This window comes from Dipodomys merriami, unplaced genomic scaffold, assembly GCF_024711535.1.
Source record: "Dipodomys merriami isolate MVZ:Mamm:240054 unplaced genomic scaffold, mDipMer1.0.p SCAF_85, whole genome shotgun sequence".
Lineage (NCBI taxonomy): Eukaryota > Metazoa > Chordata > Mammalia > Rodentia > Heteromyidae > Dipodomys > Dipodomys merriami.
Window position 1 is genome coordinate 1,770,109 of NW_027206457.1, and position 11,719 is coordinate 1,781,827.

The 11,719-nt window shown below is 44.4% G+C and overlaps 1 long non-coding RNA gene across 1 annotated transcript; it reads left to right on the forward strand.

Annotated features, from left to right (window-relative positions):
- Nucleotides 1-2,055: 2,055 nt before the first annotated feature.
- On the forward strand, nucleotides 2,056-9,203 carry LOC138820224 (uncharacterized). Its single transcript, XR_011369791.1, has 3 exons — nucleotides 2,056-2,154; nucleotides 2,263-2,350; nucleotides 9,122-9,203. It is a non-coding gene; the product is annotated as an uncharacterized lncRNA (long non-coding RNA).
- The last annotated feature ends 2,516 nt before the right edge of the window (nucleotides 9,204-11,719 follow it).

The window sequence follows — 11,719 nt, forward strand, 5'->3', positions numbered from 1 at the left end:
CCATATTTGCACTTGGGATGGGTGTGGTTCGCTGTGCTGTGATATCTCGTGGCTCTGGCTACGCTGAATACCATGCAACAGGAACACCAAAGGACATGCCACAGGTACCAGTGAGAGCTGACTTCTGGCAGAAAACCCATGATACCCCCCAGGAAGGTAGATTGTGAGCCTAGGTCAGCCTTGCTCACACATGGGCTGCATTGGCAGCTCCTGGCAGCATCCCAGCCTATAGTGGGTCAGGAAAGTCCCTGAGTTTGCAGGGGTCTGGGTGGCTCCAGGAGGCCATTCCCTGGAAGTACTCACGTCCACAGCTGCATGAAGGATCTCTCCTTCCTTCAGAAGGCAGAAGCCAGGCTCTTAGGACGCTCACTAATAATGGTCATGTAGTATCTGGCTTGGTTTTGTTTTTTTATTGTCAAGGTGATGTACAGAGGGGTTACAGTTATATAAGCAAGGCAATAAGTACATTTCTTGTCAAACTTATTACCCCTTCCCTATTTTTCTCCTACTTTCCTCCCTCTACCCCCACCCCAAGGTGTACAGATCATGTCCAACACGTTGTCTTGTGAATATCACTGCTGCACTGCTTCTCCCTTGTCCTTTGTCTCTCCACTCTGTTGTTCCCCTTCATTCCCTAATTCAAATAAACACATATACAATACCAGGGCACCAAAATCAAATACACTGACAACAGGGATATACCATAGGGGGAAGACATTCAAAAGAAACAAAAACCCCCACATATTATATGAAAAACAACAGCAACAAAGAAAAACCTCTTGTGTCCATGTCTTGGAGTTCATTTCACTTGACATCATCTTACATGGTCATAGGTACATAGCTATTGAGCTATTCTGCTCATCTGCTAAGATTTTCCTAGATGTGTACTAATTATTGTAAATAAGGGAAACCACGGGACCTATGTTTCTTTGGGTCTGGATTACTTCATTTAGTATGATTTTTTCCAAGGTTTTCTATTTCCTTACAAATGGGGCAGTGTATATACAATTTCATTATCTATCTGTCTATCTATCTATCTATCTATCTATCTATCTACCACATTTTCTTGATCCATTCATTTACTGAGGGGCATCTGGGTTGGTTCCATATCTATGGTGAATAATGCTCAATAAACAGAGTTGTGCTGGCAGCTTTAGTATGGCCTTAAAGAGAGACTTCTCTGAAGAGGCAATAAGAATGGCCAATAGACACATGAAGAAATGCCCAACTTCTGTAGTCATAAAAGAAACACAAATCAAAACAACATTGAGATTCCATCTCACCCCAGTTAGAATGGCTACAATCAAGAAATCTAATAACAACAGATGCTGGAGGGGATGTGGCCAGAAGGGAACCCTAGTGCACTGTTGGTGGGAGTGTAAACTTGTTCAACCACTCTGGAAAGCAGTGTGGAAGTTCCTCAAAAGACTCCACATAGAGCTCCCTTATGAACCAGCAATCCCATTTTTAGGCATTTACCCAAATGATCACAAACAAGGCCATTCTGGCTTGTTTTATCTCTATCAGTTCTCTCAGGAACCCTAGGAGATAATTCTTCCTCTTTTATATAGAAAAAAAAGGTCTGTCCCATCACCAGCCATAGTTCAACATCTGGTGAGGATCTCAACACCTTCTGGCTTATGGAGGTGGGAAATAGAAGGGCATGCAGGCCATAGTACTGATGGTGGAGTGGACCCTTTCCCACTGCCTCCTTACTGCAGCCAGCCCTGACCAGGATCTAGCAGTAAGTTGCCAAGACTCAAATTCCAGCACTGTCACCACTAGCCATAGCCCTTGGACAAATGATCTAATTTCCTGGTACCTCCATCTCCCCATGTGGCAATCAAGGATAATAGTAACATCAACTTGGTCTGATAGCAATCCTTATGGGATCTCTGTGAACATTAGACATGGAGCCGGTGGACTCAGGAAGACAGGCTCCCTCATTCCTTGCTGTGTTGTGAGGTCACAAAGGAGCCAGTTCCCAGAGAAGGAGCGGCCACTCCCAGAAACATGGTTGGCTGAGCCCTGCACCTGTGCCTGGTGCCTGTCAGATCAGTGCCTTCACCAATGCATCTGCCCACAGGAGTACTACTGGATTTGGATATTGAATGTCCCAAAGGGCAGAGTGTGGAAGGTCTTGTCTCCTTGGAGGTGCTGTTGGGAGGTGGTGGAGCCTGGTGGGAGGTCTTTAGGGCATTTGAGGGGCAGTGTCCTGGAAAGGGATTGTGGAACCGCAGCCCCTTCTTTCTTCTCTCCCAGTCCTGAGCTGAGCAGTTTTCAAAGCAATGGAACCAATCACTCACAGATCTTCTAAAACTATAAACAGAAGGAAATCTTCTTTTCCTTTGTAAGTTGATAGTCTCTATTATTTGTTATAGTAATAGAAAGCTGACAAGCCACAGTCCATTTTTCCAATTCCTCAATGCTCTCATATTATTGACTCAACCATGGTTTGGTTCTAGAGCTAAGGCTTTCAAGCTTCTGGGTTAGCTGCTGTACTCTGCCTTCTCTTGATTCTTCTCTCCCCCTGCTCAACTTGGCTTCTGGAAAGGAGAAAGTGCTGCCTCAAATCTAGAGGGAAATGTGAGCATATCCTTATATAGAGAGAGTCTTCATGGTATCTTCCTAGCATCTCCCTTTGGTAGCCCAGAGCTTGGACCTGTGCCCCAACTGTCAGCCTCCCCCTCTGGCCTGTGAAAACCAGTGTTGAGACATCCATGTCCCACCCTTCCCCACTGAGCACAGGGGACAGCTCCTTAGAGGGCTCCCTCTAGCTTCCTTCCTGGAATTTTTTAAAACTCTCTCTCTAGCTGAGGACTCATATTTAAGCAGCCCAAAGCGACAGTTCATCATTTGTACCTAATACAGAGCTGCTGAGTCGTGTAAACACACTCCCCAGAGCAGGGTCCCACCTGTGCCCCCCCCCAGCTCCCTCCCAATGTAACCATTTCCACTCCCCTAAAATCAGATGCAATTCTGCTTGGAAAAATATCGGCTGGATTACATCTGCAGGCAGGGAATTATTAGTATGACTTTTTGGCGGTGTGACAGTGATGTTTCGACAATCTATACATATTGATTTAGGTCGATAATAAACAATTTGATTAGCCTCCCCATCCATGGGCTGTCATTTCAATCACTGCCAAGGCCCAGCAGAGTGGAAGGGAGGCAGCGCACACAAGTGCAAGAATACTCAAAATAAGAAACTCAGTCCTGATTAGAGGCCTGGCTTCAGTGAATTGGACAAGACAGCTCAGCTGCCACGTTATTAAGTCCCTGGGAAAATACTCGGCCGGTCCCCGGGGCCAGCCCGCATATTCTGATGTGGATCGATAAGCAATCTCCGGTGTATATGGAATTCAGACTTGAATCATTTGTCTCCAGCTCTTTCTCCAAAGGGAGCGCTGTGGTCGGGACCCGGCCTGCCACCCTGCACCTCTTCCCCACCCCCCACTCCCCTTTTAACTAATGATCCGCCTTGGAGGAGGCCAGACGGTGAGAATCTCTTCCATCATCCTCAGTGCTCTTGCAGGTGGGCTAATGATGGTAATGGGCTTCTTTCCATTTTTTTTAAAACGATGCCTGCCCTGACATCTTGGGTGTGAGTTTGTGTACATGATGGGCACGCCTGTCAATGACAGATAGACAGATATCCTTGCAATGGACAACCCTTGTTTCTACAGTGCCATTTGAGGGCCATGTTGTTAACAGAGCAGGAAAGCAACCTCTGTGGAGAAGACCGGGGACAAAGCTTCCCAAGTGAGCTGAGGCTGGTGGTGTGGCAGGTTCAAGCTTCCTCCGGGATCTAGCTTCTTGGAACTCTGGTCCCTGATCAGTGAAACTTCCCAAGGCCACAGAAACTCATGGAGACCATTGGAGCCCTGCTCCTTTGGTTACAGGTGGCGTGTGGAGGAAACTGATGGTAGAAGTCTGCATTTGCTATGGGCACCCTTGAATGGACCATTCAGTGGTTAAGACAAGCAACTGTGGGCATTACTTCTGGCAGCTTCCTTTGTCTCCTTGAACTCTCATTTCTCCAGGTGTGACGTGGGGCAAGGCTGTCCTTGCCTACTGTGGTGAGAATTTAGTGAAATAACACAGCTACAGGTCCTAACCTAGGGCTGGTGACGAAGCAAATCTTTACTAGTTATAGTTAGCATCCATATGCGATAGCAAGTGCATCAGCTGAATACATTGTTACTTACACATTATTATTATTTTTTATCTTCAAGGAACATGAAATCTCAGCATGGCCGAGGGTATGACTCAGTGGTAGAGGGCTTGCTTAGCATATGTGAGACCCTGAGTTTGTTTCTTAGCAGTACGAAGATAAAAAATAATACAATAAATTCAATATGTCTATTAGCACAGACAAATGCAGCCTCTCGGCCTTAGTGTGTGAGGCTGGAGTACCAACCAACCAATGGGAGCTTTGCCCACCTGGCCCTGCTCCTCTCTACCACCTATCAGCAATGTGGAGCCCCTAGGGAAACTGGATTATGGTGGAGAGCTGTTTAGTACAATAGGACTTCTGTCCTAGCTCTGAGATGCCTCTTAAGGACTCAGTTTCCCAAGCTGAGACAATGTCAGCTCTCAGATTATGCGTCTGTAGAGAGTAAAAGTCATTATGGTTTTATGGAGTCTGAATAATCATAACACCAGCATCAGAGAGTGGTGGGCTTCACACAGTGCTCTATATGCAAGGGCCCCAAGGCCAGAAAGACTGGACGCTGAGCCCATACCTCCATGAAGCAGCCTGGTCGCACCCAGGAGAACGGCACCTGAGGGCTGGCTTCGGCTGTGAGAAGCAAAGACTTAAGAAAAAAAAATAACAAGACTTAAGATCAGACTTTATCTCTCTTTTACATAAAAGCTAGGAAGTCAGCCAAGTAAGCCTGATGAAGCTGCTCTATTCCATGAGGGCTCAAGGCCCCATTTCCTTCCAGCTCCCTGTTCCCCCATCCTTCGGGTTGCGAGAGGGCTGCTTTACTTCATGTTCCAAGGTGGCAGCCAATGGATGCAGTCATCTAGGAAGTGACAAGAGACTGAGACAAGGGCTGCATGCCAGCTCTTTTTCTTCTCAATAAATTCTTTGTTTTAAAATTGTTTTTAGATGTCCCAGCACTAGAAAGACAGAGGCAAAAATATCACAGTTTCCAGCATGGCCTACCAAATGAGACGCTACCTCAAAAAACACATTGTGGTTGTCAGAAAAACTGTGATTTTTCTCATTATTAAAGTTTTAGGCTAGTATGATATAGTACTGCAAACTGATGAAGCAACACTAATAAATTATTATTAACTAAACCCCATACTTTATCAGACTTTCTTTAGCTTTTACTTAAGAATCCCTTTTGCTATTTCAGGATCTCATGAGAGGCCACTTTATGCTTGGTTGTCATGTCTCCTCAGGCTCCTCATAGCTGGGGAAAGTTTTGCAGACTTCTTTTTTGGTTTGATGACTTTGGTCATTTTGAGAGGTACTGTTCAACTTTGAAGAAATGTCCTTCAACAGGAATGTGTATGATATTTTTCTTGTGGTTAGACTGGGAGTATGGTGAGGGGTGAGGAAGATTGCAGAGATGAATGCATTCTCATCCTATCTTAAGAATATGTTGGCTGAGAGCTGGTGGCTCACGCCTATAATAGATCCTAGCTACTCAGGATGCTGAGATCTGAGGATCATGATTTGATGCCAGCCCGGGCAGGAAAGTCTGTGAGATGCTCTTATTTCCAATAAATTACTCAGAAGAAAAAAAAAAGAAGTGGGGCTGTGGACCTAGTGGTAGAATGCTAGCCACAAAAAAGTGGGACAGAGCCCAGCAGGCTCTGAGTACAAGCCCTAGGATCAGCACCAAAAAAGAAGAAGAAGATCATCTTAGTTGCTCCCAGTTTTTGACAATTATGAAAAAAGAAGCTACTCATTTACATACTTATCCTTATGTGACCTACCAACGGCAAAAATTGTATCTCTGTCCCATGTTCTAAAGTTAGCGAGCCATATTTAGCTGCAAGGGAGGCTGGTACACGTTGGTTTCATTTCGTGTCTTCCTAGAATTTAAGGGTTTCATTGTTGGAGAAAAACTTCAGCTAAGGGAACATACAGAGCAGGAAGTACGAAGCATGGGGAGAAAATGAAGGAAAGAGGAACTACAAGTATTCAACTCATTACTCAGGATCCTACAAAAAGGCTAGTTGCTATCTGAACCCACCAGGCAGAGCCTTGTAGTAGGGAAAATGGTTAATGACTTTCATTTCAAAAGACAAGTTGAGCATCACAGGGCACACAGTAGCAACATACCACCACCTTGCTGATGTTTGCAGTTCAGTAATGGGGGCAGAGGTTCGAGCCATATTTCAGGCTTTGCATTTATGTATAAAGCCTGGTAACATTTCCCAATTACTGGGTGGGCAAGTTAGAATCTTTCTAACTTCTCATCTTTATAACTCCTCTAAATGTAACATAAAGCTTCTTTCCGCATTCAGGGCCAGCCATGGTGCTTACCAAGATAAAGAAAAGGATGAGCACATCAACCTCCCAGAGGTTCCTGTATGGGAAGCCAGGAAAAATGACTAGATATAGACTCCAAAAGGGGGTAGGGCTCAACCATGCTGCATATCATATAAATAACACATTTCAAGATTTTTACTTCATCTGCTTTTGCTGGGGAGCCTGAGTTTCTTTATTTGTTTTGTTCTAAGGATTGTGATTGAACTCAAGGCCTTTGTGCTTTCTAGGCAGGTACTCTACCTATTGAGACACATATCTAGCACCATTTTGGACTGGCTATTTTCAAGGTAGGGTTTCCATTTATGGGCCAGCCTGGCTTCAAGCCTCCTACACATTACTGTGGATGACAGACACATACCACTACACCCAGTCATTTACATCCCTTGAAGCTGGGATAATAGGTATATGCCACCATGTCCAGCCAAATGAAATGGAGTCTCATGTATTTTGGCTGGGCTGGATTTAAACTGCAATCCCCTTGCTCTCCCCCCTAATTAGGATTACAGGCTTGACCCATGGCACAGAGCTTAATTTTTTTAAACTATGGTCCCATTAACTCTAGACAGTCTAAAATAAAGCCTAATGTGGTATGGTATTTTCAGTTCTTCAGTCCCCATGTAGAAATTCATTCTCTTAGCCTCCTTATTGTTCATAGGGAGTATTCACCTGATCATTACAGCCTGCTTGGTCCTGCTTGGTCTTATTATAAATTATGTGGATGTTTCACCATCACAGTACAGACATGAGCATCCAAGGAACTTGGACTTGTTTCCCTTTGTTTACTCCATGATGTCCTGTGTTTAGGGCAGGCCTGGATGTGTAGCCCAGAGTCTGAGCTTTCCCTCTTACCAGGCTACTTGGTCTGGGCCTGCTGTTGAATTCAGCAGAGCTTCAGATCTTCACCTTTGCGATGGAGTCAACGCCCACCCAGCATACATACCAAGTTCTCCTGGTATAACAGATCCAAATGCCCCACACCAAGACTGGCCCATGGCAACATCCAGAAAGCATCGGATGAAAATAAAACCAGATGTGCCTGACATCAAAGGGAAGGACTCATGCATGAGTGTGTGAATGCTTCTCTCTGGGATAGTATAGACAGTTAACAAGCAAAGGCTGGAGTTATGCTAATTCCCATTAATATCCTCTGAGGGTGTGGGGGAAGAAGATGGACTAGTGAGCCTTGAAGAGCAATCAGACCCTGTTTTTTATCTACATTGCTACAGCTTTATTGTAGTGAAATATGTTTGCTTTAGCAGAGAGTGATCACCCTAAATAGACAAAGTAAGAGGCATGAGATGCCAGCGGGGAATTCTTGGAGCATCTGCCCCTGATGCCCGGCTCCAGGCAGTTTAAGCTTATGTATTAAAACCGCTCCCAGATGTGATTGTGCAAGACCACTGATGGATATTTGCTGCAGTTAGGCTGCGTTCGACTCAATTTATCCCACAGCACTCATTGTTGCTATTGATTGATTTTTAAATTAGATGAAGGCAATCAGTAAATACCACCCAATCAAGTTCTAAAAACATACAGGAGATTAGACAATTTAGGGTAATCAATGGAAATATTCCTTGATTTGCTACCACTCAATTTTGTCCATAAATTACAACTATAACTTGCAAGTTAGTAAGCTATAAAGCTAGGGGATGTGACAACAAAAACTATAAGAAATGAATTAAGGGGCTGAGGAAGCACTGCCGAGGTTGTCTTATAATGAGGTGAAATGACTCTTGCTTCATATTCCACATTTTTTGGTTGGATCTTATCACTAGCAATAGGTGAAGCTAGGAGACAGTTCAAGATGCCCCTGTACTTTGGGGGGGAAAAAATAGAAGAGTGTGGCAAATCCTTGTGTGGTGGGGATAAATGTAAGAGCCATTCTCGCTAAGAAGATGAGTTTAAACAATAACTGATCAACCTAATTTTGTGATTGCAAATAAATGTCATATAATTTTAGGCTCAAAACCCCAGGTTTGTTAAAATGCTCACCTACCTCACACACACTTGCAAATGCTAATTTGAAAGTCACACCTCTGTACTGTCATTTCCTCCAAAGTCTCATGTAACAATAATTAAATGTAATTTTAGACCAGAACTTCATACTCTTCAAAAGCTATCTTTGTCTGATTGTACAATATAGCTATCTTCCATATTTTTTTTAAGGGAAGTACATTTGGATTGTGGCTTTTGTTTTCTTTCTCCAACCCACAGACGAGATTGAGAGGGAACAAATTTGTTTTCAGGAGAGTATAGCCTCTCGAAAATGCAAAGATCATACTGCAACACACCTGACTGCCTTCCTCCATTACTTTACTGACTCATTCATTCATTCATTCATTCTTTCTTTCTTTCTTTCTTTCTTTCACTCACTCACTCATTGGTGTACACTGATGCTGAATGAGAGAAGGGCTTCTTTTTATTTTCTCATCCTCACTCCATTTATCAATCATCTAGAAACTTTGTAAAAGAAGGAATGAGTCTTCAAATGATAGTACACCATCTGCCTCTGCCGTCTTTCAGATCCCATTTATTGAGGGGACATGGGTGGCAGTCTTCCTCCTAGGACTATTCTGAGCCCTGAAAATTTGGTCTTCTATTGTACAGGATGCAGAGTGTTATGCACACACAGAGAATCTGATCACCCAGCTAACAATATGGGCAGTCATGTCTACACCAGCAATTGCTATGGTCCAGATCTGACTAACAGGTGATGATGATTTAAAATATTTTTTAATTATTTCAGTCTTGGGGCTTGAACTCAGGGCCTGGGCAGGGGGTGGGCATGATGGGGGGGGAACCTGTCCTTGATTTTTTTCACTCTACCACTTTGAGCCACAGTGTCACTTACGGTTTTCTGGTGGTTTATTGGAGATAAGAGTCTCATGGAGGGCTGGGAAGGTGGCTCAGTGGTAGAGCGCTTGCCTTGCATGCCTGAGGCCCTGGGTTCAATTCCTCAGCACCACATAAGCAAAAAGAAAAAATCCAGAAGTGGCGCTGTGGCTCAAGTGGTAGAGTGCTAGCTTTGAGCTGAAGAGCTGAGGGACAGCGTCCAGGCCCAGAGTTCAGGCCCCACGACTGGACCCAAAAAAAAAAAAAAAAAAAAGTCTCACGGACTTTCCTGCCTGGGCTGGCTTTGAACTGCAATCCTCAGATCTCAGCCTCCTGAGTAGCTAGGATTATAAGAGTGAGCCACCAGTTCCCAGCTTGCTAATATTTTTTTTTTTAGTATTTTTTAAAATGGGACATTTCAAGAAAAGAAATCTAGATTGCAAGATTCTCTATAGGAAAATTAGAAGATAAGACCTTGAGGCCCACATTCCCACGTGGCAGCTGCTGGCGGGAGGCAAGAAGTCACCTCTTCTATTTCTAAGAGGATATTGGTTTCATACCTCACCACTCCCTTCTCTGTGCTGCTTCTGACTGGTTTCACTCTCTGACACTTGCCCAACTCAGCAGGTTCAGGAACTTACTACCTTACCTGCCATGGCACAGAATTCTGTCCTCTTGGAAAGCCCTGGAATGAATGGCTAGTTCCTTCTCACTGCTATTCAAGGGTAAGCTCTACAAGACCCAGGCTGGGTGATACTATTCTCTTGCTAAGCTGTAGCTGGTCCAGCTAGGGAAAAAGTGTATAATAGATGAGTGAATGAGAAGGAAGCTAAGAAGGTCTGTAAGATGCAGGCAGGTCCAGGGAGGCAGAGAGGAGAAGTCTGATGAGCCACCTGGCAGCAACAGATGCTGTAAATGCTGATCAGAGAGACTGAGAGCCTGGGCAGGTAGAACTGGCCAGAGCCATATGAAGGAGGTGAGCCTCCTTCATTTTCTGAAATGGAGAGGGGACTTGGACCATGGAGATGATTGATTCTACATAGCAGCTGTTATTTCCTTTGCAGGTCACAAACCTCCTCTGCTTTGTTTTTGCAGTGTCTCATCCACATTCTTGGAAGGCCATGTGGCTGGCCTGTGCCTCAGTATGAGGAAGAGAGGGACCAGACCTGGGGCCTGGGACTCCTGGCCTCAACCTAGCACCTTTAGCTATGGCATCACAACTGCCTCTAAGTTGGGGGATCTGTGATGGAGAAGGAGCTACTTCCCCAGAGCCTTTTCTAAGAACAAAAGCAACACCCCACAAGGCAAGGTGTGAGTGTGGGTTTAGAGGCCTTTCCTACCTCCTGTTCTAGAGCTGTGGTCTCTGAACAGAACAAAAGCAGACATTTCCTTTCCCAAGGGGATGGGGCTGGGACTGAGGGAGGGAGGGGAGAAGGGAGGAAGGAAGGACGGTAGGGAGTCACTTGGCTAAAGGTTCAGAAGTCAGCCTGCCTAGATCGAATAGGAGCTTTAGCATTGCATGTAGCTTTCTGTATCTCAGCCTTGCCTACATATAAAGTGGGGATACTGATGGAGGCTGACTCAGGGCTGATAAGGGGTATCTACATAGCCAGTGTACCAGGAGCTAAGGCTTTCTGAGCACTCTTGTGCACTTACTAGTTGACAGATGCTGGGCATGCATTCCCAGTGCCTAACACACAGGAAATTCTCTGGCTGTGACACAAACCACCTCCTTGTGGCAACAGAAGTGAGGGTTCTTCTTATTCTCATTTTATAGATCAGGAAACTGAGGCTCCAAGAGCTTCTATGACTTGCCCAAGATGAAACTGCTGATAGGCAGATGAGCTGAGATCCAAACCACACAACACAGTCCATCATTTCAGTTTGACCCCCATGGAGCTTTGTTCTCAGATTGGGGACTCTGATCAGACACCTTTGTATCTGGATCACTGAAGTAAGGTACCGTTAAGCCTCCTTTTATAATTGTCAAGGTGATATACAGAGCGGTTACAGTTACATAAGTTAGGTAATAAATACATTTCTTGTCAAACTTGTTACCTCTTCCATCATTTTTCTCCTACTTTCCCTCCCCCAAAACCCCCAAGTTGTACAGATCATTTCCAACATATTGTCTTATGAATATTGCTGTTGCATTGGTTCTCTCCTTGTCATTTGTCTCACCACCCTGTTGTTCCCCTTCCCTTCCCTGATTCAAATAAATGTATATACAATACTAGGCGGCGTTATTCACCATATCTAAGACATGGAACCAACCCAGATGCCCCTCAGTAGATGAATGGATCAAGAAAATGTGATATATATATATATATATATATATATATATATATATACACACACACACACATCTATCTA